Source organism: Nyctibius grandis, chromosome 11 (genome assembly GCF_013368605.1).
Source record: "Nyctibius grandis isolate bNycGra1 chromosome 11, bNycGra1.pri, whole genome shotgun sequence".
Lineage (NCBI taxonomy): Eukaryota > Metazoa > Chordata > Aves > Nyctibiiformes > Nyctibiidae > Nyctibius > Nyctibius grandis.
In genome coordinates, this window is record NC_090668.1 from 5,270,979 (window position 1) to 5,295,646 (window position 24,668).

At 42.1% G+C, this 24,668-nt stretch overlaps 1 protein-coding gene across 4 annotated transcripts in view; it reads right to left on the reverse strand.

Annotated features, from left to right (window-relative positions):
- The window catches only part of MYO9A (myosin IXA), a 188,774-nt gene that overhangs the window by 155,288 nt on the left and 8,818 nt on the right, over positions 1–24,668 (reverse strand). The window contains exon 1 of one of the 4 annotated variants that reach the window (XM_068410043.1): positions 3,127–3,237. The exons of the other annotated variants lie outside the window; for them this stretch is intronic. The gene's annotated coding sequence lies outside the window, so the exon portion shown is untranslated. Of the gene's footprint in view, positions 1–3,126; positions 3,238–24,668 lie in introns of those variants that run through there. 4 annotated transcript variants of the gene reach the window in all.

Below are 24,668 nucleotides of genomic sequence, written 5' to 3' on the forward strand. Positions count from 1 at the left end.
AAAATGATTCTTCAAACACAATGATTTGCTTAGTCATAAGTTTTAAAAAAACCTGAATTACTCAGTGGTCACAAGCTCCAAGTTCCCTCTCAAGAGCACACACTGCTCATACGCCTGATGCTTTGCTCCAGCTCTCCTGGGATGAGGACTTCGTATTGACTGAATTCACCTATTCCTACAGCTGCTCCAAAATCCAGACTGTGAGAAGAACCATCAGCTTCTCATGGCTGTGTGGTACACAACACCCTCAAATTTTAGCTACTAAGATAAAATGACCATCACCTTCCCTTGTAGACCTGGTCCTTGCCCTAGATACATTATCCCATGGTCCTGTGCTGGTAAACAGTATATAAATTCCTTTCTCTTTCTGTCCAGGGATTTTCAATCCATCGAGATTCAAACAGTAGCACTTTTCCACCCACCAAGTCAATCTTTTTCAGAGATGTCCATATCTGACATCAGATACGAAGTATTACAGCCAACTCACTCGTACAATCGCACTTTTTATTTCTCTCATACTGCTTAAAAACCACAGAACACAAGTCTCTGGTGCTGAACCATCAAATGCACAGCTAATTTCTCCAACTTAATCACTACAAGAAGATGACACCCCACCACCAGCCCCAATTAAAAGCAATTCCAGAGTTAATGGTCCTCAGTTCTCCACCAATTGATTCTAACAAACTCAAAACTCCCCGTGAAGACGTTAAAGGGTTACTCCAACAAAAGGTAACTAACAAAGAAATGCAGAGGACCCTCAGAGCAGGATCTGGGCAATAAAGTGGCAGGTGACATTTAACACAGATAAAAGTGTACGTGATGCACATCCTAATGTTAACTACAACACTGAGCTTTTCCTTGAGCACTGCCCCGCAGGAGCACGACCTCACAACTATGACAGTTCCCTGATGGCGTCAACAAAAAGCTCAAGAACGGTCACAAAACATGAGGTCCAAACTCACATCAGGTTTAGGGAGCTCCTGAGCTTCAGATATTCGATGTCAGGAAGAGTATTCAGAGGAACCATTTCACATGGTTGCCCTGTCCTTGCGCTCCTCCCCAAGAACCCAGATCCAAGACCTTCAGTCCAAGCACAGCCACCCTCACCTTCTACATCCACGCAAGGCTGCGATTTAGAGATTTGTTTCATTTGATCGTCCCTCTGTACTCGGCACTGGTGACGCCGCACCTTGAATACCACGTCCAGTTCTGGGCCCCGCACTTCAAGAAAGATGCTGAGGTGTTGGAACGAGTCCAGAGGAGGGCGACCAAGCTGGGGAAGGGTCTGGAGGGTCTGACCTCCGAGGAACGGCTGAGGGAGCTGGGGGTGTTTAGCCTGGAGAAGAGGAGGCTCAGAGGTGACCTTACTGCAGTCTACAACTACCTGAAGGGAGGTTGTAGTGAAGTGGGAGTCGGCCTCTTCTCCCAGGCAACCAGCGATAGGACAAGAGGACACAGCCTCAAGCTTCGCCAGGGGAGGGTCAGGTTGGACATTAGGAAGCATTTCTTCTCAGCAAGGGTCATTAGCCGTTGGAAGGGGCTGCCCAGGGAGGTGGTGGAGTCACCATCTCTGGAGGGGTTTAAGAAAAGACTGGACATGGCCCTTAGTGCCATGGTCTAGTTGCCATGGTGGTGTCAGGGCAACGGTTGGACTCGATGATCCCAGAGGGCTCTTCCAACCTGATTGATTCTGTGATTTACTACAAAATTTCTGAAGTCCTCAAATGAAAAGCATTATTTTATGTTGTATGGCTTCTTGCTCCAATATTTCATCAAGTATATTATCCCCAGCCACGTGCTATTCAAAGCAAAGAAATTAATATGTCACAGTGAAATACATCTGGCAGGGATTCACGGCGCATTGCTTGGTAGCAGGACATATATTATATACTGGGAAGTGCTCCAGCTGCCTTCCTATAGCTTTAGTATAGGCACAGATGCAATAGGGATGATGTCAGTTAAGTGCTGGGTTGGGCTTGCTTTGTCTAGCTCTACGACTCCAGCATCAGCTTTTCCTCAAGAAGAGGGAAAAAAAACCCCATCATACTTAAGCTAGATAATTCCTCATCGAGATTTTTCCTTCAAAGCTTACGACAAGAGGGCTGGCTCTTTTTATTCCAGTTATCAGAGTGTATCGAAGACTGCTGACTCACGTGAGAACTGCAAACAGGACTTTAAGTTGGTTACCTTGAGCAAACCCACCTTCCCTTCTACCTCCTCCCTCCTGTCAGATATGCACAAGCCCAATAAATCCTCTATAAAGCACCAGGCCACTCTACCCCACCTACCCAAAAGCTTTCCTCACTTCTCTACAGATGCTTATTCTGCACGAACTCAGTAGAACAACAAACATCTGTGTCTTCTGCATCCAAACAACTTGAATCCAGCAGAATCACGAGCCAAGCAGGAACCCCACGGAGATGTTAAAAACCCCAGTAACTCTGGGAACGCAGAAGAGCCAAGTCCCCCCCAAAACCACCCAAATGCCAGAAGCTTCCACTAATGACTAAGAAATTTAGTGAGGTCAGAAAGCAAAGAGGTGTTAATTTGAGTCTTATAAATCAGAGGAGGCGTGCCGCAGGATTTACTTTTAATAACGCTAAACATGTCTCGGAGTATTATGTTGGGTCAAAGAAACATTAATGAAGGTAATTGCTTGTGGTCTCCCAACCGCTGATGCGCATGAGCCTGGCTCTGCTCAACATCAAACACACCTCTCGCAGACAGTCAGTTTCCAAAGTATTTTGGAGAAAATATTGCAATGAAATATGTGTAATTAGGTGATTAGCACATGTCAGGGAGAAAAGCTCTCCTAATGACATATTAGCTTTTATATGACTTTTAAAATTAACAGTATTATTGCGTTTGGACTCCAAAAATTAAATAGGAACATGAAAAGAAAACAAAGTATTTTGCAACCCGCTAATACTTGCTCTATGCATTATTTCAATTAAAGGCATTTTGCGTTGCTACGTGTTTACATTTAAATTAGAACCTATAAAAAATAATGCTACATCTAAATCATTTATACAGGCTTATGGAAAAGAAAAGCGAGTATCTACTGAAAGGGGATGCTCGTCCCTGCACCCAAGTAAGCGGCAGATTATAAAATGACCCGACTTTTACCACCAAGCTATTGTTCAGCTGCTTCACTCATCTGCTGGCGTTGGCAAGGATGAAGGCGGCAGTACGGTGACGCTGATCCCGTGGGAGATGGAAACCCGGGGGATGCATCAGACCTCAGAGGTCTGAAATAATCGCAAACTCCTGTGAACACTCTGGACAAAATTTATGGACTATGCACGCCTGTGAAAGGAAGAAATTATGACGTTTTAAGGCAATATACTTTCAGCCTAATATTTTCTATATCCTTTTCTATTTTTTCTACGTTTGAATGAAGATTCTTACTCAAATTGACCCTGCACACCGATTTTCCTCAATTTTACTACCATAACATCATTCTACTTACCACATAAAAAGCATGATCTCCAAACAAACGTGAGCTTGCAAATTAAGCCTCGTGTCCTTCTACACAACAAAAGAGACGAGTATTTCCAAGGAGCTCAGAGGCCCTTATAAAAATCGTAATAATAATAATCTAATTAGCAGCAGGTTGACAGAAAAAGCATATTAAAATTATGACAGTCAACTAGGCTTTGTGCACGCACAAACCTTGTAAATAGTGGTTTGCTTTTACATTATATGCAATCTTTTCCTAGACGACCCCAGTTTAATACACATAAACCCTGGCAGCAAATGTGCTTTCTCAAATGGAACATATAGTGAGCGTATATGCACTGAGGGCTGCGTTTTTTAGCAAGCTTTATTCTGTAAGGGATATCAAACAAATGAGGATGCTCCAATTACCTGCAGAAAGGTAATGGAAATGGAGGCTTTCGGTCATGCCATTTCTTATTTTTCCACTCATAAAGACCAATCCCAGTATTTTCAGTTTCAAGGACAGCGTAAGCAACACGTGGCAAAAATCCAAAACAAACCGTCCACTGGAAGCACCAGTACCCGTCATAAATAATCTGTGACAGCTAAAGCCTGAAATCACGGACAGAGTTTGCCAAATATTGAATGATTTGGAAAAAAACAGAGGTTAGTGTCAGCACTGAGGCTGCTAAAGGGGCAGTTGCGGAAGCAAAGTTCACTTGGTTTTATTATAACATCCCATAAGCCAGACAAGGAACTACAAAAATAATGAAACTTTCTCCACATTCCCAGTCTTCAGGTAATCGTAACAGGCTCGGCTGCTCAAGATCGCTTGGATTTATCCATCCACCGGTACGTCAAAACGCATACCGTGTGGGGCAGAAATTCCTGAAATAGATAAACTTCAAAAATCTGATAGAGAAACAGCCAATTTAAACATACTTCACTGCTTAATCTGAATATACGGGCACAAGAGCTCTCCGAATTTCTCTCCTGCAGCAGTAAATAGCCTCGTGCTGCTGGTACCTGAAATAACACCCCTGTGACATCAAAACGGATGCCAGACTGACATATCTGATCATGGAAAAACTACCATGACCCAGATGGGCAGAAAAGCCCATGTAGATGCTCAGCATCTTGGTTATTATTGCACAGTTTTACGTGTCAGTTCATTTGATCATCTATATCATGCTTAACCCTCTCCTTTTTCTCACCTTTCTCTTCTGTGCCCACCGTGTTTTTCTTTTCCCACCGTTTGCTGATGGGAGAGAAACATCATGGTTGTTGCTTAATCATCTACATCAGTCCATCTCAAAGAACCTCAGAGTGGTTCGGGTTGGAAGAGACCTTCAAAGGTCATCTAGTCCAACCTTCCTGCAATAAGCAGGGATCTCTTCAACTAGATTTGTAATCACAATTCAAATTTACTTCTTCCAAAGGGATTATAAGCTTGGACAGGGAGAAAAACCCACCATCAGCACTACAAGATAGTCCATATACAGAAGAAAGGTCTTTTGGGTAAATTTCAGAGTGGTTTATTTGGACTGAAGCACCTAAGCAAGAGGCCAATGCAGTGAGGTGACCTAAATTAGAACAGAAAACGAAAGCAAGAGCAGAGACACACTTGCAGATGCTCAGCAGCAACACAAGTCCCAGGTGGACCTGGCACGATGGGGTGCCAATACACAACCGAAACACAACCTCTGCAGGCACCAAACCACCCATCTCCTGTGGCAGCAAGGACAAATACGCAATGGCAGTGGCAACCCAACCACACGTTTTACTGCTTCGGTGGTTTCTTTCCTCTCCTCTTAAAATTTTCCATTTGGTGCCCACAATTCTGTAATCAAGAACTCTTCTCCCTTGCTAAAATCCGCTTCATCTTGCTCAGAGTTCAAAGCAAACGTGGGTGAATCTAAAAATCTGGTGTCCCTTCACTTCCTGCAAACCCAAATGATTTTGTAGCTAAACCTTCTCAACATCCCCAATCCAAGTCCGATTTGTAAACTGGTTTTTGGCTGTTACTGTCAAGAGTCGTAATAAAAGGAGAAATCAAGCTTGGCCAGTGTTAACTCACCATGCCCCTGGTAGGAGGGAATATTTCTGCAAGTAGGGGTGATCCCACACTGTCATGCCTGTACAGCCAGAGATGTCTGCTCAGCCTCCAGGGAGGATTCCCAGGATATAAAAGAAGTTGTGACTACAAAGCTCAAACTATGTAAATCATTCCCAAAGATGTATAGTTGCCCACACTAAGCGTAACCTAAAATAGGTTGCAAGCATTTTCTAAGCTGTTCCTAAGCTCATCGGCTTCTCCTGTGGCTTGAAAAATTGAGAAAAGTCATATCAGGCTCTTTTTTCCTGTATTTTTCACTTTTATTCAGCACTTTAAGCAACTCTCTCAGCTTCTCGTCTATTCACTTCTATACTAGAGGATGAGACTTGCAGTTCAGCTTGTCACCTGGAAGCTTCTTGCTGTGCACTGGAGGTCTTTCTTCTGCTCTTTCAGAGATGGGCTCTGTTTGCCCATACTTTAATCCGACATTTCTTGCTATTTAAGAAGCCCACGGATATATAAAGCAGCTCAGTAGACGATAATCCCTTCCAGAGCCTGGAATTACTCCATGTCTTGAGGTTTTGATATTCCCCTGCAGTCTAACAACCACTCACTGGTTCCTCTCCTTCTAGCAGCTGGAAGACAGGTGAGGATGCTGCTACCTGTTCATCACACTCTTGCTGATGCACCTCATGTGGGCATCTGTCAGCTTCTACCAGACCTTTTAGCTGAGACAAAACGAAAGTGGGAAGCAAAAAAGAAAAAAAAACTCTAAAAAAATCACAGGAAAAACTGTTGCAAAATTAATTACTCCTGGAAGCCGTTGCAAACAGTTCTGACGAACAAGGAACTGAATTAGGGCGTGAATAATAATACAATCACTTACTCTTCCCCTTAAGGTCAAAGCAACTTCTGTGCAGGGAATGAGTCAGCGTCCGAGGAATTAATCAGGGCTACGCAGTGAACAAAGCTCCTGTCTGTGGGATCCCTGCCTCGCTGGCTGGAGGTGCTACCGTTGGCACCATAAGGGCAAAAAAAAAATGAAAATTAAAAAAAAAGGGACTATAGGAAGGGCTGGGTGAGGTCTTGTGATTGAGGCAACTCAATAGGAGAAGGGATTTCCATCTTCTTCAACAAAATGGTGCAAACAAAATCTTGCCTTGGACCGTTCCTCTTTCTGGAGCTCCCAATTTGAGTCACTGCGCCTTGATTTCTGGAAGCTACCATTCTCCTGAAACATGCCCCTTTAACACCACTGCTGCTTTTTATGTGTAAGTATTCAAATAATCAGCTTTTTTTCACTCGTTTAATTTGCCCTTCTCATATTCTCGACATCGCTAACGAGACCTGTAAACTGAACTTTTGTTGGTAAGGACTAACAAAAAGCCAGAATCTAAGGAAGTGCTTTGTGTATCCCAAGTGTTTGGAGACTTTCAGGGGGACAAATCATTGTTATAGGTTGTTTTGCTGCTTCTAATGACTAATTAAGTAGTCACTGGCCGGAGGCATGACAACCCTGTTCCAAATACTAAGATAAATTTGACATTTATAAAAGTGGCACAATGACATTTACAGCACCTTCAAGTTTTACCAGATTAAGTCCAGGCTCAAGCATCATCATCTGACAGAGCATCCCTCACCAACGCAGCAATTCTGTTCACGTGTACAGCCAAAGTATCTAATTTTCCAGCTTTGCTGGTTGGATTTGCTCCTTACAGGTGTACACAGAGCGGTTCAGCCTCTGGAAACCCAATTGGAAATAAATCTGGAGCTGACATCCCAAAAGCATAGATCACTGTCAAATACCACGTTAATACAAGCGTAGAGAAGAGCCAGCGAGCAGGGAGACGGCTGTATAAACCGTAAATGGACATAAGATCTCCCTATTATCTCATGAAGCACATGCCTAGCTATTTATATTTTTGTTTGCAGCCAAAAATTTCACGTATGGAGCCTGAAAAAAAACAGTGTTTACAATAAAAACCTTTTTGAACCTGTTAAAAATGAAGTGTTAGAGCACTGCCAAGGACTACAGGAGTTCACACTGAGGAACATCTCGCCAGCCCCAAAATAGCTGCAGAAAATACCTTTTTCAGAGCCCAGGAATTACACCGGTGCTAAGGATAAGACGCTTCTATCCCAGAAGAGCTCAAGAGCTTCAGAGAACAAAATCCAGGGAAATAAAGGCATTTTTCCCCTCACAATGCAGCTCTGCAGGCACCGGCGGTAGGAGAAACCTGCGTACTGCTGTGCTGAAAAAGATGCTCGTTGAAGGATGCAGCGCGGCACTCCAGTACCGCTTAGAGCTTCATCAAGCATCACACTTGAAATAATAGCTGAGCAAAAAGATATTTGCCTCCCCAGAAGCAATAAGGATTCCACAAATACATTGCATTAGCACCTAAGTGTCCCCATATCGCTGTATTAGGAAAATTCCAAAGATGAGGGAAATAAATGGCAGCTTATGAAAAAAAATTTCATTTTTATATGCTCCTCATTTATATATCATCAAGAAATAATTTCTCGCATTGCAATTGCATCATAATGTAAGAGTATTTTGAATATTGATATATCTATATATTGATATATACTGTGCAACGTGCTCTACATGAACCTGCTTTCGCAGGGCCTTGGACTAGATGATCTCCAGAGGTCCCTTCCAACCCCTAACGTTCTGTGATATACTGAGACATATCAATATATATCAATATAGCAGGATATTGATCCTTTTGAAAGGCTCTCTGGGTTAGAGAACCACGTCGTTCAGCACATCCTCAGCGTGGAGGTCTCCTTCGTCAAGCAAACTCAACCCCCTTCCAGCACAAGCCAAGACCAACCAACGCTTCTTAGCCTTGCTTATTGCGGAGCCCACGTACAGATCAAAATAAACACTAAACCACTTTGGAAGTGACAATACCTGTGCTGTACTTCCCTAAAAAAAAAAATTAGGGACAATTTACGTAACTCAATGTCACCACATTATTTTTGAATACTGGCTCAAATAATATCTTGATGATTTCAGATGTTTTTCCTGGAGTCTTAAGAGCTTTGAAGTTATCTGGAAGAATACAGCTTAGGTGCAAAGTCACATTTAAGCGCAGCAGGGCTAGGAGAAGAGATAATAATGTCATCGTTAATGGTTGGACTTGATGATCTTAAAGGTCTTTTCCAACCAAAATGATTCTATGGTTCTACACTGATGTTCCCTCTTTCCTCATGTTATGGAGGATTATAGATGGCAACCGATAGCAAGAGAGGGGTGATTTTAAAGCCTTCTCACAGAAAACCCTTCTTGGCAAACAATCCGCTTCAAATAAAATTTTCCAGTGTTCCCAGTGCAATTTTATTACATTTCACGAAAATTATTACCTGTCTGCTCCCGGCGACCCATCAACACAAAAACCTGAGCTTTCTCTTCTGCCAAAAAGGCATTTCCAACTTTCCTACTGATACGATATACACTCCTCGAGATTAAAATGAACGATAAAAAGCAACTCTGGCTGGTCAGAAGCCAAATACCATTTTTAACATTTTAGGTAGAGCATACCTTCTAATGAATGAGAGTTTAAACAGCTAATTCTCCATTTTTTCTGCTCTGCTCATCTCTATTTTTTTAAGTGCCACCACAATTCAGCTTTTCTCAAACATCTGAATAGGAATAAAGTTATTTTTGGGAGTCCATATTCTCACAGTACCATGTGCACCAAGCCATGCAGCTGCTGGCATCTGCCAGCTATGGTTTCTTCTGCTATAACTCTTATTTCCAAACCACAAATCACCAAGGCTTCCACACTTCCACCCAAGGGTTTAAAAGGTTCTTTTAAAACCTTCCTTAAACGAAGGCGACCCTCAACTAACTGCGAAACGCGTGCGAGTTCTGTCCTCCGCTTTGCCACTTCTGCTTGTGCCTCCTTCCCGTTTTCCATCTGCGGATGAAATCATTTCCCCGAAGAGAATCATCTTTGCTGCCCCAAATGAAAGTCAGCCCTCAGCAGCAACTACTGCAGCCTCGTCAGAAGGAAAAAGCAGCTGCTCACAAGTAGGTTTAGGTTCATATTAAGTAAGAGATGATGCCACATGTTACCTGCCTCCCCTCGAAGTCCAGCATCCTCAACAGTTTAATCCATCCCTTAACCTATACATTTTAGCAATTTAATCTGTACAGCCAGACCATACAGGGAGCTTCCAGAACTGAGCACTTAAAAATCCTACAAAATCAATGTTTCTTTTCAGCACAGCTTGTGGCACCGACCTGAAAGCATCCTTCTGCTCCTCGGTCTGTGCAGGTGCCAGGTATCTGATCCCGTTATCCACAGACTGCAAGCTGATGTATAGCTGGTAGCATCTATATGCTCTATAGACAGCCCAGCTAGCAGAAAGAATAGATCTCAAAGCATTCAGAGATGTGCCATCAAACAAAGGGAAAGGAATATTAAACCTGTGCTGCCAGATCTGTTCAGTCACCTTAAGAAAACCCCCAAAAGCCCCCAAAAAACCAAACCAAACACACACCAGACAGGATGAATCATATTTTAAACAAGATTTCCAGTAACTATGAAAAAAAAAGAAGTCATTTTCCTCTAAAGGCCATATTTATAAAAAATATTCATCCTACAGATTACGATAATTCACAAGCAAAGACACAAATAAGATGTTGCATTTAAGGTAATCACAAAACAACACATTCAATCTCGAAATTAAGCTGTCAGGTAAGTGCCACAACACAAGAAGTAGCTTGTAAACTTGAAGAAGAGTGTTCTGAATGCATCAGGCCATGAAACCAGAAACAAAAGCCTTCTTACAAACCAAGAAGGACTGAAAAATCCCTTGAATTATAGATGACAGCTTCACTAAAAATAGTTATTGTCAGCCTCCTGCAAACACAAGCTTTGCAGTTCTTTGAAAACATTAATATCGAAAAGAGAACTGAAAAAAAAAGGGTAGTTACCCAAGTATTTAATAATGAATGCCATCAAAATAGTTCAAGGCTGATATTTCACTAATTAATATTGATATTCTAAATCTGAAGGGGCAGCTTGTTTGAAATACCACCAGTATTATATATTATATATTATATATAGTATATATTATGTGTTATCTCTTTATTTTATATATTTTTTTATATTTTTTACATTTTATATATTATATATCTTAAATCTTGTATATTTTATAATATATATAAAATATATAACATATATATGTTATATTCCACCACCAGTAGCAGTCAGCACTTTTAGCACAACTCTCCGCACTGCCCCTTGTCTTTTTGTCCCCTTAACCCTAACACGGGCAAAGCTTCCTCTGCAAATCTGATTTTTTTCCCCAATTTTTTCCCTCGTTTCTGAATTCCGTAGCTGCAGCTCTCGCGAGGACACCGAGCTGCAATCAGCGGCTGCTTGAATTGCTCATGATATACCTGAAATAAGCTGTGGATTTCATGTGAAGGACTAAGAAAATTAAACACTATCCTGGCATCACTCTCAACATTTTTAATCGGGAAGGCAAGAACTGGACGAAATATGGAGACGAGGTTATTTGGGGGAATTAGAGATCCTTTTAATTAACAGGGGCATAGTATGGCAACGTGGAAAGAGTTTCCACCTCCACTGCTCGTCTAGGAGCAAAAATACAGGAGGAAGTCAAGCTGCATTTTAAAAATGGATGCGAGACACTAATTAGTTAATTAACTAGGTTGCTATCCTCAGCAAGATGGGAGGTACTGTTACCAAGACCCACTTCTTATTTGCTCTGTTAAAAAAGCATGGAATACCATAGAAAAAAACTAAAAAATTTAAAAAATAGGCAAATGCTTGATCAAGCAAGGACTAGACCTTTTAATGGGTCTAGGAGAACTGGAAGCCCTGGTCAAGCTAAATTCAGCTCTTCTTTAAGGTTCTCAAGTCATTGCTTTTCTTGATGGAGCAGATGTGCTGACCGAAGCCTGCAGAAATTCAGCGACGTTCGGTGACCGGTCCCGGGGAATTGATGCACCCGTTAAGGAACCCACAGGTCATAATTCACGTTTTTAAAATGAGATGAGCAGTAAATGGTCAAATATCTACAACAGAGGCTATGACACAGCACACTGCTGTAATAAATACATATTTTAGGGTGCCCCTGATATCCTCTGGGTTATTTAAATCTGGTTTATGGGGCTTCATCCACCTTTTGCTAATTGTACATCACCAAGATTAGGAAGAAAGCACCCCCATTTCCAAACCTGCCAAGCAGGTAACTTCATACGGCCACCCAGCACGATGCAGAACAAGCAGCACCTACAGACAAGGATTAAGATGACACCAGGGGACAAAGACACACCCCGACTTTGCATTTCATTTGAATCTGCCCAGCTTTGGGCAAAAGCTAGAACCACCTACTGGCTCAGATTACAATTTTCATTCTTACACTTGGGTAAGAGCTTCCACCTTAACCGGCCAAGCTAGAGCTCGACACAAAGCAGGGCAGCAGAGGGATGTAACTGTTTAGCAAATAAAATTCAAAAGCATTTTCTGGAAAATAAAAATTTTTAAAAAAAAAATCACTATATTAGTCCAATAAGGTAGAAATTGAAGAGATTGAGGTAACAGCCTGAATCTCACTATATTCTCTGAAAAAAATCAACTTGTCTGGAGGTTGGAGATCAAGCAGCAAAAATAGAAATATTCACAAGACTGGCAGCAGAACAATTTCCATGCTTCAGCAGGCACAAATTAAAACTGAGCATATGCAATTCAAACTATTACAATGTATTTGCTTTTTCTCTTCTGTTCAGTGTCTTGAACTTCTATTTTTTCATCCAGAATAAGAGGTGGGGGGGTGAGCTTCTGACTTTTTTCCATTGGCAGGCGTGGTTTGTCATTAGAATAGAACACCGCAATTAAAAAGAAATTCTGACCTGCTCCATCCTTAAAAAGGAAAGATTAAAGCAAATGGAAAACAAACGGTCCTCGAGCACACAGCTCGGGCAGTCTGCACCGTTAGAGGTCAAGCATCCTCGGATGGTTTCAGAAATTAGATGAGAGATTGCAGCAGCAAAGTATTAAACATCTCAAAGAGAACCCCACATCCCAAGTAGAAGCCAGCACAGGGAGAAAGAGACGCTGGTTTAAGCCAGGTCTGCAAAACTGCTTCTTTGACAGCTGTTCGTGCATTCACCGCTCACAAAGCGGCTCCAGTGACGGCGTTCGCCCTAATTGCAGTCAGCAGATAATCGTACTCATCCTGACACGGTTAGCTGCTTCGAGGGGTGCCATGCAATAGGAGAAAATTCTCTTTTCCACCTCGGATAATCATTTTCTTTGAAACCTGCTATAAATCTAAAGCCTCCCCTAGGTTATTCTGGATTTGAACATTTCAAAAGTGATTCTCCCATGACTATTAGCTTCACTCGCAGGGTTATTCCAGAGAAAGTCATCACCCCCTCTCACCTTTCCCTTTCCACCATGTGCCGATCTGTCTCTCCCAATTTTTCTTTTCCCTGTTCAAGGCGAAGCAGAAGCGCCTCCTCCCCACAAAACATACAGCGATCGCCGTACTTCAGTACAGAAAACGACCAATTCCACCTGACACGGGAGAAGAAATACAGATATCCCTCCAAAAACTGCAGTACAATTGGTTTTTAATCCTCTTCCTTCGAGGCTTAAAGCCTCAAAGAATACAGAATATTAGCAGGATATTTTCTTTGCTAGTATAAAGGTGCCATCAGTAACAGAAAAAGACAATTCTGCATTTAACAAATCTACAGTGAAGAATTGATTATAAACGTAATCCTTAAGTTTCTTGAAGTTTTTTTTTTAATTAATATTACGACTTTTAAATTAGAGAGCAACCAAATAGCTGCCATAAGTTTGAAATGATTTTTATACCTTGTTTTCTACCTCCAAATGTCCTAGGAGAAGGGCTTGTTACAGCAAGCAAGGTCCTCATAACATTCACCTGCTTCTGTAGGTGACCTTTCATTTCTTCTGACCCCTATAAACAAATTATTCCCACAAGCAGACGACAGTTTCCAGTATGTTCCCTCAACTCTTAATATTCTATCATCAGGTATATTGAACATCAGTGAGGAGAAACATGAGCACAGAGTAGGCTTTACTAAGACCATGAGCCCACCCAAAACCAAGCAAGGACATCCCTCTATCAAAGCCTACCTCCCCAGCTGCACACCCTGGAGTGGGGACAGAGCAGGACATGTATTTAGGACAAAACACGACACCAGCCTGGCATCCCTGCCCTTGGAAGGGGGACAGGACGCAGCCAAGGTCGGGCGTACGTTATCTGAAGGAACTGAAATGCAATGCTGATTACAGGCCACCAGGTTCAGATAACACAGCTGGTTTCATTTCTACCTTTTATTTACATGAAGGACAACCGAGACGGGAACGACAGGCACTCAGCGATATCCAGATCTAAATGGTTTTCCACAAGCACATCATCACCTAGAAAATATAAGGCATTTTCCCCAAGACTAGAACCTGCTTTACAAGAATCAAACGCCAGTCATAAAAGAGAAACCATACTTTTTTGCCGCTTTCAAATATGATATAAGATCACAAACCTCCCCCCCTAAAGACACCAGACCTCAATACCAAAATCCAAGATCCTACCTAAAAAGTTACACCATTTGCTTTTCTGAAGCTATTAAATTTTTTATTCAGATTCAGCAACATTGCAAATATTTCAGCTGAAATATTTTCAGTCTTGGGCATGCATCTTGTCTATCTTTTTCACATTCAAAGGATTTATTTCAAAATGCTCATCCACCCAACTAAATCAACGTACCTAGAAGGTCCATGAGAATAGGACAAGAGGACACAGCCTCAAGCTTCGCCAGGGGAGGGTCAGGTTGGACATTAGGAAGCATTTCTTCTCAGCAAGGGTCATTAGCCATTGGAAGGGGCTGCCCAGGGAGGTGGTGGAGTTACCATCTCTGGAGGGGTTTAAAAGACTGGACATGGCACTTAGTGCCCTGGTCTAGTTGCCATGGTGGTGTCAGGGCAATGGTTGGACTCGATGATCCCAGAGGGCTCTTCCAACCTGATTGATTCTGTGATTCTGTAATAGTTTTATTTAAAGCAGAAGTGAGGTGAGAGGAACCATAAACTATTTCAACCAAATGCTTTCAGATTATTACCAATTATTCGGCTGGCACAAGGCCAGCACAACTCTCCAGATTAGAAAAAAAGAGGTGGGGTAAATCCAATAACAAGTATTTAAAAAGACAAGTCAAGAAAATTAGTTCAATTTTCTCACTGGAGGCAAAGCAAGGTCATTATGAAACAGGGAGGGGGGGGATGAAGAGGGGATCCAGCAATAAAATAAATTGTAAAAAAATCAGAATATTTAACCTAGGGGTTTTTGCAATTACTTGCACTCCATTTCACCAGCAGAATTAGAAATGTAAGGACAGCGTTGCTGGCCACAACAGGCAGCTGCTCAGGGCCATTGCATACAACAAGCCATCCTCTCTACCATCACCCTGCAGCGATAACGAGTCCGTCCCGGAGCAGATGCCACCTCTCAGCTCTCATCAGGCACACAAAGACACGGCGCTCGTCTAATGTACAGCAAGCTCCCAAGATTAGCCACCTGCATGAACGCTGTCAGAAGAGGGTGCGGGTGTGTTAGTCCTGCAAATTTAAAAAGACACTAAGGAAAAATCAGAAACGCACTGAAAAAGGAAATTACGAGACGCAACGATCTCGCAGAAAGGTTTTTAGGACTCAGCTGATGGGATGAATGCCAAGTTATCGCTAATCAACGCACTTTGTTCAGAGAGGACCAAAATAGGTCTCCTTATTTCTTCACTCTCGCTGATATTTACACACTGGTTGTATTTTTTTTTTTGAGAGATAAAATGATATGAAAAGTTCTTCTTTCTGCTCATAATGGTCCCATCCCCATGTCCCTCCTTATAAAATGCCGTCCCTGATATACCACCTCCACCTATATCACACGCACAGGAATTGCAGACCATGACTTGGATCGGAAACATGAGATTTTGCTGACTTTTCAGGATAGAAAACTTCCTTCCTATCTTATCCTCTCTTTCCATCCTCAGCCCAGAAGTCACTTTCTACAGAAAAATGCATTTTAACCAGTTTAGGAGCATTATCCTTATCTATCCCTCGGCCACAGGCAGAAAGCAAGCTAAAGTTTCCCAGCCATTTAAGGGCATCAATGTTTTTTAAGCTGTTAGTATTTGGGGTCTGACACACATGGAAAACCAAGTGTTATATTCTTCCTTGTCCTCATTGACTTTAGACTCGAGTCTCATGGATTTTTCACTTTCTTTGAGCCTTCGCAATCAAATCCGCAGTGAAACTCATCTTCAATTTGACTCAAACCATCCTCATCACTGACTTAAACTCACCAACCTTTAAGGAGTGCTCAGGTTTGAAAGACAACTTTTCAAAACAACGAAGGCTTTGTTGTTGTTGTTGCCTTTTTTTGAACATGTTTCTCTGAAACAGAGGTTTGGGGATTATTTTTTTTAATGAAGAGTGAAACACAAGACCAAGTTATTCATCCTTGTACTCCATAACTCGCTGGTTTGGGATTTCCTCCCCCATCAAATGCTCAATTTATTTTCTAACACCAATTATTAGCAGCTGTATTTTCATAACATTTCAAAATTTCATCTCTAATAAGACCATAAGTTCAGCATTTATATTAAAGGACATGAATTTCTACAAAAGTAGCAAAAATAAGGCTGCTATGGGAAAATAAGTGTTCTCTCTGCACTGTTTTGTCATGTCAGAATTTAACTGAGCAAATACCAACTTCTCTAAACAACAATAAAAAAACCTGCAAATACATTGACATTCTGATTTGAATTCTATCAGGCTCCACTCATCATAAAAAAATCAAATTTGAATTAAAAATAAACAAACTCTAAGGAATTGTGCGTGAATAAGAGGAGATTTCCCAGCCTAAGTTACAAAATAATCCAACTGCATTTTTTTCCTCCAAACTTCAGTCTAAGGACAACCTGTTCACCTCTAACAAACCACTTAAAATCAACTACTATATTTGTTTAAAGAAAGTTTCAGAGTATTTAGGACCATCCAGATGCTGTTAAATGTCAGCTTCATACGTTACTCCAGTGATTTAGGTAAATCAGTGAAGCCTCAGCAGTAGCTTGTAATTGCAGCAGAGTTTATTCTTCAGGCACCCATCATGATTTGTGAGATAAGAAAAAAGTCACATCCTTCCCAAAAGAGACTGGGCTTTCTCTGAGAACATAATTCAGTTTTATAATTTACATTTACAGTCAGCCATGGCGATTTAAGCAAGAAAGATCCTGCTTTGCCTCCATCTTTTAAATTCACTGCAATACTTGCAGCTAGCGCATGAACTCCTACCTTCCCTCATAATTAATGTTATAGAAATAATGGTTTAGAAGTTGCTCTTCAAGGAAACCCCACTAGTGGGCTGGGGGATTAAATAAGCCTAATAAACCCTTCCAGAGTGACTACACAATCTCCTTGTCCTCACACCCAAGGTGTCATCCTTCCTGGCTCCTCTGAAACACAACAGGAGATGGCACCTTCAGAAAACACAGGTCATCTCAGAGCTTCTCTGAGAACACGTACGCCTCCCTCTGTCACCTGAAAGCCAGAGTACACATTGGCATCATATGGTAAAATAAAATACATAATTATCCCTCCAAAACGCCTCGGAGAACATATGGTATGGAACTGAAACTGCCTTAAATCTATTAAGTCGGCTATGTGATGAGATCAACAGAAGGGAGCGTGAAAAAAATGTTTAAAAATATATTCAGTGTAGGATCACACAACTGAAGCACATTCATCATCCGGATAATGTAATGACAGTAGGAAATGAGCTCAGTAAATCCAAGAGTGAAGTTTCATTTTCTGAAGTGCATCTGTTTGGCTGCTATCACCCTGAACCTCATCACTTAGCCATGCTGGTTTTCATCTCAGATGCAAAAGATGCAAAAACATAAATCCAAAAGGCTCCTTCGACAAGCAGCTATGGAAAACACGCTTTTAATTTGTTTGTATAAATAACGAACCCGGATCCCAGCAGGTCCTTTCCACAGCCCTCCATGCCAGTATGCAATGGATGAGGTCTCGTTTCGGGCTGACCCTTACTGGTTCGCCAGGTTTGGGGTTTTTTTGGGTGAAAGAGTGTCAATCTTCACTAGGGAAAGTTAATATCAGCTGGTTTTTCACTGAAGCAGATGAGAAGCACTGGATCAAGCCAACTAAATCAAGAGGGACAGCATGTTCCTGCAGAGGAGGTAACATCCTCCACTACGTTCCCTCCCTGGGATCATCCGGCCGCTGCCTTCTGTGATTGGAAATGAGGAAAGCCAAACTTGAGGTGGGCTCATCATGGATCCACTCAACTAGTCAACTGAAAACATTTCTAGGGATGGCAAGTATTTTTTACATCTTGTGTGCCAACGGTACAAACAACTGGCCAAAACTCTGGCTGAACGTGTCCCTCGGGACTCAGGTACTCTGACTTTGGATCAGGCATGCGGAAAAAGGGTTGACTCCTTCCAAATGAGTCAAGTGGAGGCTCATCACACCAACCACCAGAAATCCTGTTAGGATGAGAGGCCTACAAGGCAACTGATACAGAGATTTAGGGAAATTTCCAAAGGAAAGTGTGCATCAGCTTGTCTGTCTTCATGCCTAAGGACTCTGGTCACCAGTTCAGTTTTAAGGTGGACGGCGCAGGCAGAAGATTACTAGACCAAGACCAACCAGAAGATCTTAGGAAGTTTTAGTCCCATGAGTTCTGCTGGCAAACGTCCGCAGGAGCACGAATGAGAGGAAAGCCAAGTAAGACCACACAGAAGCTTTCAAAATTAATACATGTATATTTTATGATCCATTCAAATTGAATTTTGAATGACCTCCATCGGAATTACCTAAGTTGATGACTACTTTGTCTATCACATGACTCCAACGGGCTGACCTGGTTACCAATCTGGCCAAACTACAGGGTCTGCTACATCCCACTGCCATCCCTTTCGGTACCCCCTCATCTCCACGAGGTTTCGCAGATCCGTTTTCTCTGCACCACAATCAGATCAAACCAAAGCACCATTATACACCAACACAAAGAACGATTAAATCAGATTGATATCAAAGCCACCAAACGGTGGCACTAGGGCATTCAAAACACAAATTAGGAGAAATATAAAGCGGAGAAGGTTAGCCAATGAGTCTACATAGAAATACAATGAAGTGAGAATAGTTTGCTTGATCTTCCGTAACATGATAAAGAACGTCAATGTTTTTTCAGATTCATCTTGAGCACAGCCATTTCAGGGGCTTGTTTAATACACTTTTCAAGAGTTAACAAGGGAGAGATTTCCAGGGGGTGTCCTGGTATTATTTTGCAGAGGATCATCCTGTAACATAAAGCTGCAACAAGAATTCTGCATAGGGACAGAAAAAGAACTCTTCTGTCTGCAACGCCTGCCATCTCTACCCTAGTGCTACCTCTTCTCATCTGCTGCAGGATCTCCTCTGGAAGCAATTTTCTCTCCCAACTGCCTCCAAAAAAAAGCCAAAAAAATCCACGTCACAACCGCCAGCACTCTGTAAAGTCATAAAGACACTTTAGAAATACCTCATTTAACATGATTTTTATCTTCCCTTGTGCCTATGCTTTCCAAGGCTGAACAGAAGTAAATAAATAACAGCCATCAGCCCCACAACACCAGTCACCTTCCAACAACAATACTCTATCTCGCTCAAGCTTTTCAGCTTGACTTGCTCCTTACGCTCCACGGCAGAAGATGCTCGACCTCCGGGATGTTTCTGCTCCAGAGCAGGACGGTCAAGTGGCTTTATCTGCAACAGCAACAATCTGCTTCTGGCCCCCGTCACCATCCTCCTCCTCCTCGCCAGGTCGCTGGACCGCGTGGGCACCCAGGGAACAGGCTGCACATAGTTCAGCCACGGCGCTGGAAGCCCTGGGCTGACACAGGAGCTGCCCACGGACACCAGATTCTTTATGCATTTTCTGCATGCACGCCGTAGGCAGCACCAGAAATACCTTCCACGTGGTAAAATGGGAGAATATTTTATTTCTGTGATAGGGGAGAAGCCATCCAGCTAAATCTGGCTTTGTTGGAGGGCAGGAGTGTCTGCTCTCTGCAACAGGGACAATCCAGGAACGCCGATAAGTTTGTTTTCTGTGCATAAATAACCTACGTTCAAGCTCAACCGCTTTATCTCAGCGAAGGATAAAGCCCTTGGTGGCAATGCCCTAATATTTGTCTACTCGCTTATCAAGCAGGAGCCTTATTACAAAGGCTAATTCCAGCAGAGATTAGATTGCAGGTATGAAAGAACAGACAATAGCATCAGATATTCTTCAAACACCAATAAATAAGATTAACACGAGTGCCGCTGCTGCGGGTTTTCACCTCGACAATGCCTTAAGCAAACAGACAAAACCCACCCCGGTACCTCCAAACTAATCTTCCCAAACGCTTCATCATATTTCATTGCGCAGACGTCACCTCGCTCCTCTCGACCAACAGCAACTACAAATAGTCCACAGGAAGCCACTAATTTCCTGAAAAGAGGGTTAACCGAGAATCATAGGAAACAGCGAAAATTAAAGCTGTGTATAAGGTTTTGACCAGGCTAAGCACACTGCAGGAGGGAGGGGGAAAAAAAAAAAAAAATCAATCAAATGCAGCACTGAGCATGATGAGAAATCTAAACCCATGCACAATTCAGTAAGACTATTAAAATCATTAATACAGACCTAACAGAATTACCTTCTTCAGCACGCTTGCCTAAAGAAAGCCGCTTTCCACACGCTTGGGTACAGTTTTCAGGCCTAACTACCTAAAATCTTAATTAGAAATAGAGCCAGCTTGGTCATCAGATCCACCGAGCACCTCACAAATCGCAATGCCTTGCAATTAAATCCTCTCACCTAAAGGAGTAATTCAAAAACTGAATTGCAAAAAAGAACGCGGGAACGCAGTGAAATTTCGCTTGCTCAAATATTTATCAACAGTTGTGCTGACAGATCAGAGCCACACGGACAATAAACTCGGCGCGCTGTGGGAAACAATCCAAATGTGATGCTCTGATGATTTTGCAAAAAAAAAAAAATAGGAACCTTCGTTTTAAAATGTCCTAAATTGTCACAAAATGTTGTGCAACAAAGAGAGGAGGGAATGCATAGACCAACGCATCAACACCAGCTGAAAAACATAAGAAAAATTGTTTAAATATAGTCACAAGTATTATAGCAGCCCTCAAACTCCAGAGACTGCACAACACAGATGCAGAATAAGAAGGTGATATGAAAACCGTAACAGCTCTGTGCTGCAGACTCTGTCACGCACATGAAATAGCCAAGAAGTGGGCGAAGGCAAGAGATGTGTATGCGACATGGCAGCAAAAGAGGAACCAGAGCGATACAGTATTTAAAATGTCACTGCCTGAAAAAAAATTGAGGGGACTAAATCTAATAGAGACAGAAAAAAAAAAGGTTAAACTCCTTTCTTGGACACTTATCTCAGGTGGTGGAGCAGCTTCCCTCCGATCAGGGGAAAGACAATCTTACTCTGCCCCAACCTGCCAGGACGTTGCAGCCAAAATCGTTCTTTTTATACAACTGCATTGCTCTTCTCTTGCATCCTAATACATCCTTACTGAATTAACTTTGCATTTTTTACCTGTACCTCTAAGGCTCTTCCTCATGTATAACTTAAGATCGCTATCAGGGGGTTGACTCCTCTGCCAGCTACGGATACTCATCTCCATTTCCAACCCATTAAGAAGAAAAAAAAAAAGAGAAAAAAACACAAAACACTTTCATGATTTCCCAAGACTCTCCCTTCACACATTTGAAACCTCTAAATATTTATACATCCTTTTCATACCCTCTCAAGCTTTTCTCTCCCTTACACAACACCTACAAAACAGATAAATCCCACAGCCAAGGCTGTAGGTGTGCCAAGACCCTGCACTAACCTAAAGTTTTTTGTTGCCCTCCTTGATAGACCCTACGGATCCATCTCAAAGGATGAAGTTGTTTGCAATGACTTCTGCAAGACACCTGGGCCACACAGGCAATAGGATAAACAAGTAGAATAAGCCTAAAAAGACTATATAATACTGTAAACCATTCATAAAATAATATTAGAAACCTACAAAACATTGACACTGCGTTGAAAAAAAACCCCCACAACCAGGAATAGAGCTCACAAGGAGGAGGTTCATGTACCAAGTCACCGGTGACAGACCCTGCAGACCGATGTCCTCTCCTAGGTCCAGCTGTGCCTTTTCCTGCCAGCAGCACCATCCTAAACTCCTCCTGGTGGAACTGCTCATGCTCCTTGCTCTGAAGAAATAAGCTTATGATAAAAAATTACTCTTTCACAGGTCTTAAAGCTAATTTGATTTAACCAATAATGAAGGAGAACATTTATATTTTTAGTTTTAGCAGGAGAAGGAAGGAGAGGAGGGCAGGAGTCTCCACTGGCGTCACAGCCCTGAGCAAAGCGCACCTCTGCCTACACCCTCAGGAAAAATAAAACTGAAAATTCCCTTCCCAGCCTAAGAATTTCCTAACTGACACATTAAAACCTTACACATCAGCTCTACAAAAGAAACTAAAAAGTGAAAAAACTCTTCTGCTGATTGCATTGTTGACCTCAAAGGGCCTTTTCCAACACATCCCCAGTTGGGCAAGACCCTCTGGCCAAGCACATGTCTTGCTCAAAGCTGTGAGAAGAAACCCTTCTCACCCTCAGGATTAATTAATCCAGTTTACCACGAATTTCCTTGAGATTTGGGTGCATCTCGCCGTCTTCGGCGCAACGAGAGATTCCAGGACCAGAAAAACAGCCTTCACTCAAGGAAGGTCCTGGTTCAACTCTGGTTTGAAAGCACGGGCTGCTCCTTTGATGCCCTGCCAGAAGTGGCCTCCAGCGAGGAAACCCGGAGTGAGTCACGCCACCGGCAGAAGGAACTTGCCAATCTGGATTGAAAAGCACAGATGAAACTTGGGATTTTTCTCCCTGTTCTGCTCTCTCCATTTTCTGCACAGCAATTCTCGGTAATTGCATGCTGCCAGGCAGGCGGTCCGGCAAAGGGGAAGCAAAAATACACAGGAGAAACAGGAGGATCTGCCAAGCAAGGCTTTTTTTCCTAAAAGGAGAAAAACTTAGACGAGGGGGTATTAAGGGACTAAAACATCATCTGGTAAGAGCACAATAAAAGCTTTTTTTACTGATTTGCATGAATTCCAGTCAGCATCGGGGTTTATTGCTTTCCATACCTGCAGAGCTACAAGCAGCTCGCACTGCTTCTGCATCGCCTCTTTAAATACTGTGTCCTCTAATCTGAGTTAGTTAATACATAAAGCCAGAAAAGAAAAAATAAAACAACTTTTAAATCCATAGGACAGCCTCAAGAAAAAGAAGTTTAGCCCCAGTTTGCTCTCCAACGAGAGATAAAACACCAAAAATTGATCCATTTTACATTTACATAAGGTGCAGGGGGCAAAGTAGTCTTTTTATTAAAATATAACATCTTAGTATTAAAGACTTAAAATTATCACACAATTTTTTTTCCCCACAGCAAATCCATTTTACTCAATGGTTGGGAACGAGGTGTTGCTTTGCTTCATTCACTATCACAACCTATTGCTATTCAAAAACCTATTAAAGAGGAAAAACCAGGAGTAATCCCTCTTCAGTCTTTTTAGTTCAATTCTGCTAACAGAACTATTAATTCAACACGACTTGAAAAATCAAACTGAAACTGCAAAACATCATCTGCTCTAACTGCCGACCTTGCTCTGCACCAGAGCATCTGAAATCTCCCTCTGTGCCTCTTTATTGTTTGGGGGATTTTTTTAAATCTATCCAGCCCAACCACTAATTTAAAGGAAACTCTGCTGGATGCTCTAATTGACCCCGTTCTCTTCCTTCCCCAGTTTGTCTCTATAATTAGCCCTTCCCAGCTCAGCCCAGCAAAGGGAATCAGCAACAAGACCTTCCCGAGCCACACCCTGCAGACCACAGCAACTGCCTGCGTATTGTTTTTGCCCCAAAATCAACAGAACGCTGCAGCATTAACTGCTTCAGGGCAAAAATAAAGTTAAAAAAGAAGAGGGGGAAAAAAAAAAAAGCATCTTTACCATTTTCAGGCCTGTTACAGCGAATGATGCAGCGAACCCAAAAAGAAATTTCACCTGCAACACTAATCCCTTTGTAAGGTGAGCAAAATACTTATTTTCCTCAAAAAAGTATATAGTTGCAGAGCTGTCCCCCCTAAATTCACCTACCTAGGACTTGCTGCTATATCTCAACGCACACACAAATACAGAGAATAATTCAGTTCTGCACTAAGGCACCAGAAGGACCCACACCTTGTTTCTTGAGAAACCAGAAGGCACGTAGAGAATGAGGAAAGGAAACGCGTTAAAAAAATAGTGTTATCAGCAAGCAAACGCCACCAAAGAGTATTTATTTCCCTCCTCGCCCCTACAATAGGCAACGATTCCTACCAGGTGACCAGAGTTGTGGTTATTTTTAGGTACTTGGGAGGAAAAAAAAAGAAAACATAACAAAACAAACCAAAAAACATCCCAAAAAACCCAAAACAAAACAAAAGAAAAAACTCAAAACCAGTTTAGGTCTGGATTTGCAGAGCTGCAGAGCACTGGAAGGTGCAGAATGAAGTAACAAGTCCTCAACGACGCCAGCAAAAACACATGGTGATGTCAAAGCCTGCAGCTCTAACCTGGCCTCCCCCAGGTCCTCCATGCCACCATGGCATCTTCTGTCTTGGTCTTCACATAAGGATGACAATGCAGCCTAACGCAACAATCCAAAACTAAACCAGAGGAATTTTTTTGGTTAGTTTTGAGCTTCGTTTCCTTCCATTTCACTTCTCCTATCTCTAAGTCCCAAAAGCACCCAACGCAAGAGGCTGTTCCTGAAGAAGGTGCCCATCAGGAGCACCCCAAGTCCCTCTCTCGCTATTTTCTGCTCAACTTTCACACTTGACTTTGCAGCTTTACAATTATTTTGCACCCCACGAAGCTTTTTTTGTTGCATGGAGCTTCAAAACCAAAATGGTTGCATTTTTTTGATTATTAATTAGCATTACCAGCTAAGACTGAAGTTCTCCTCTTCAAATCCATCAGCATC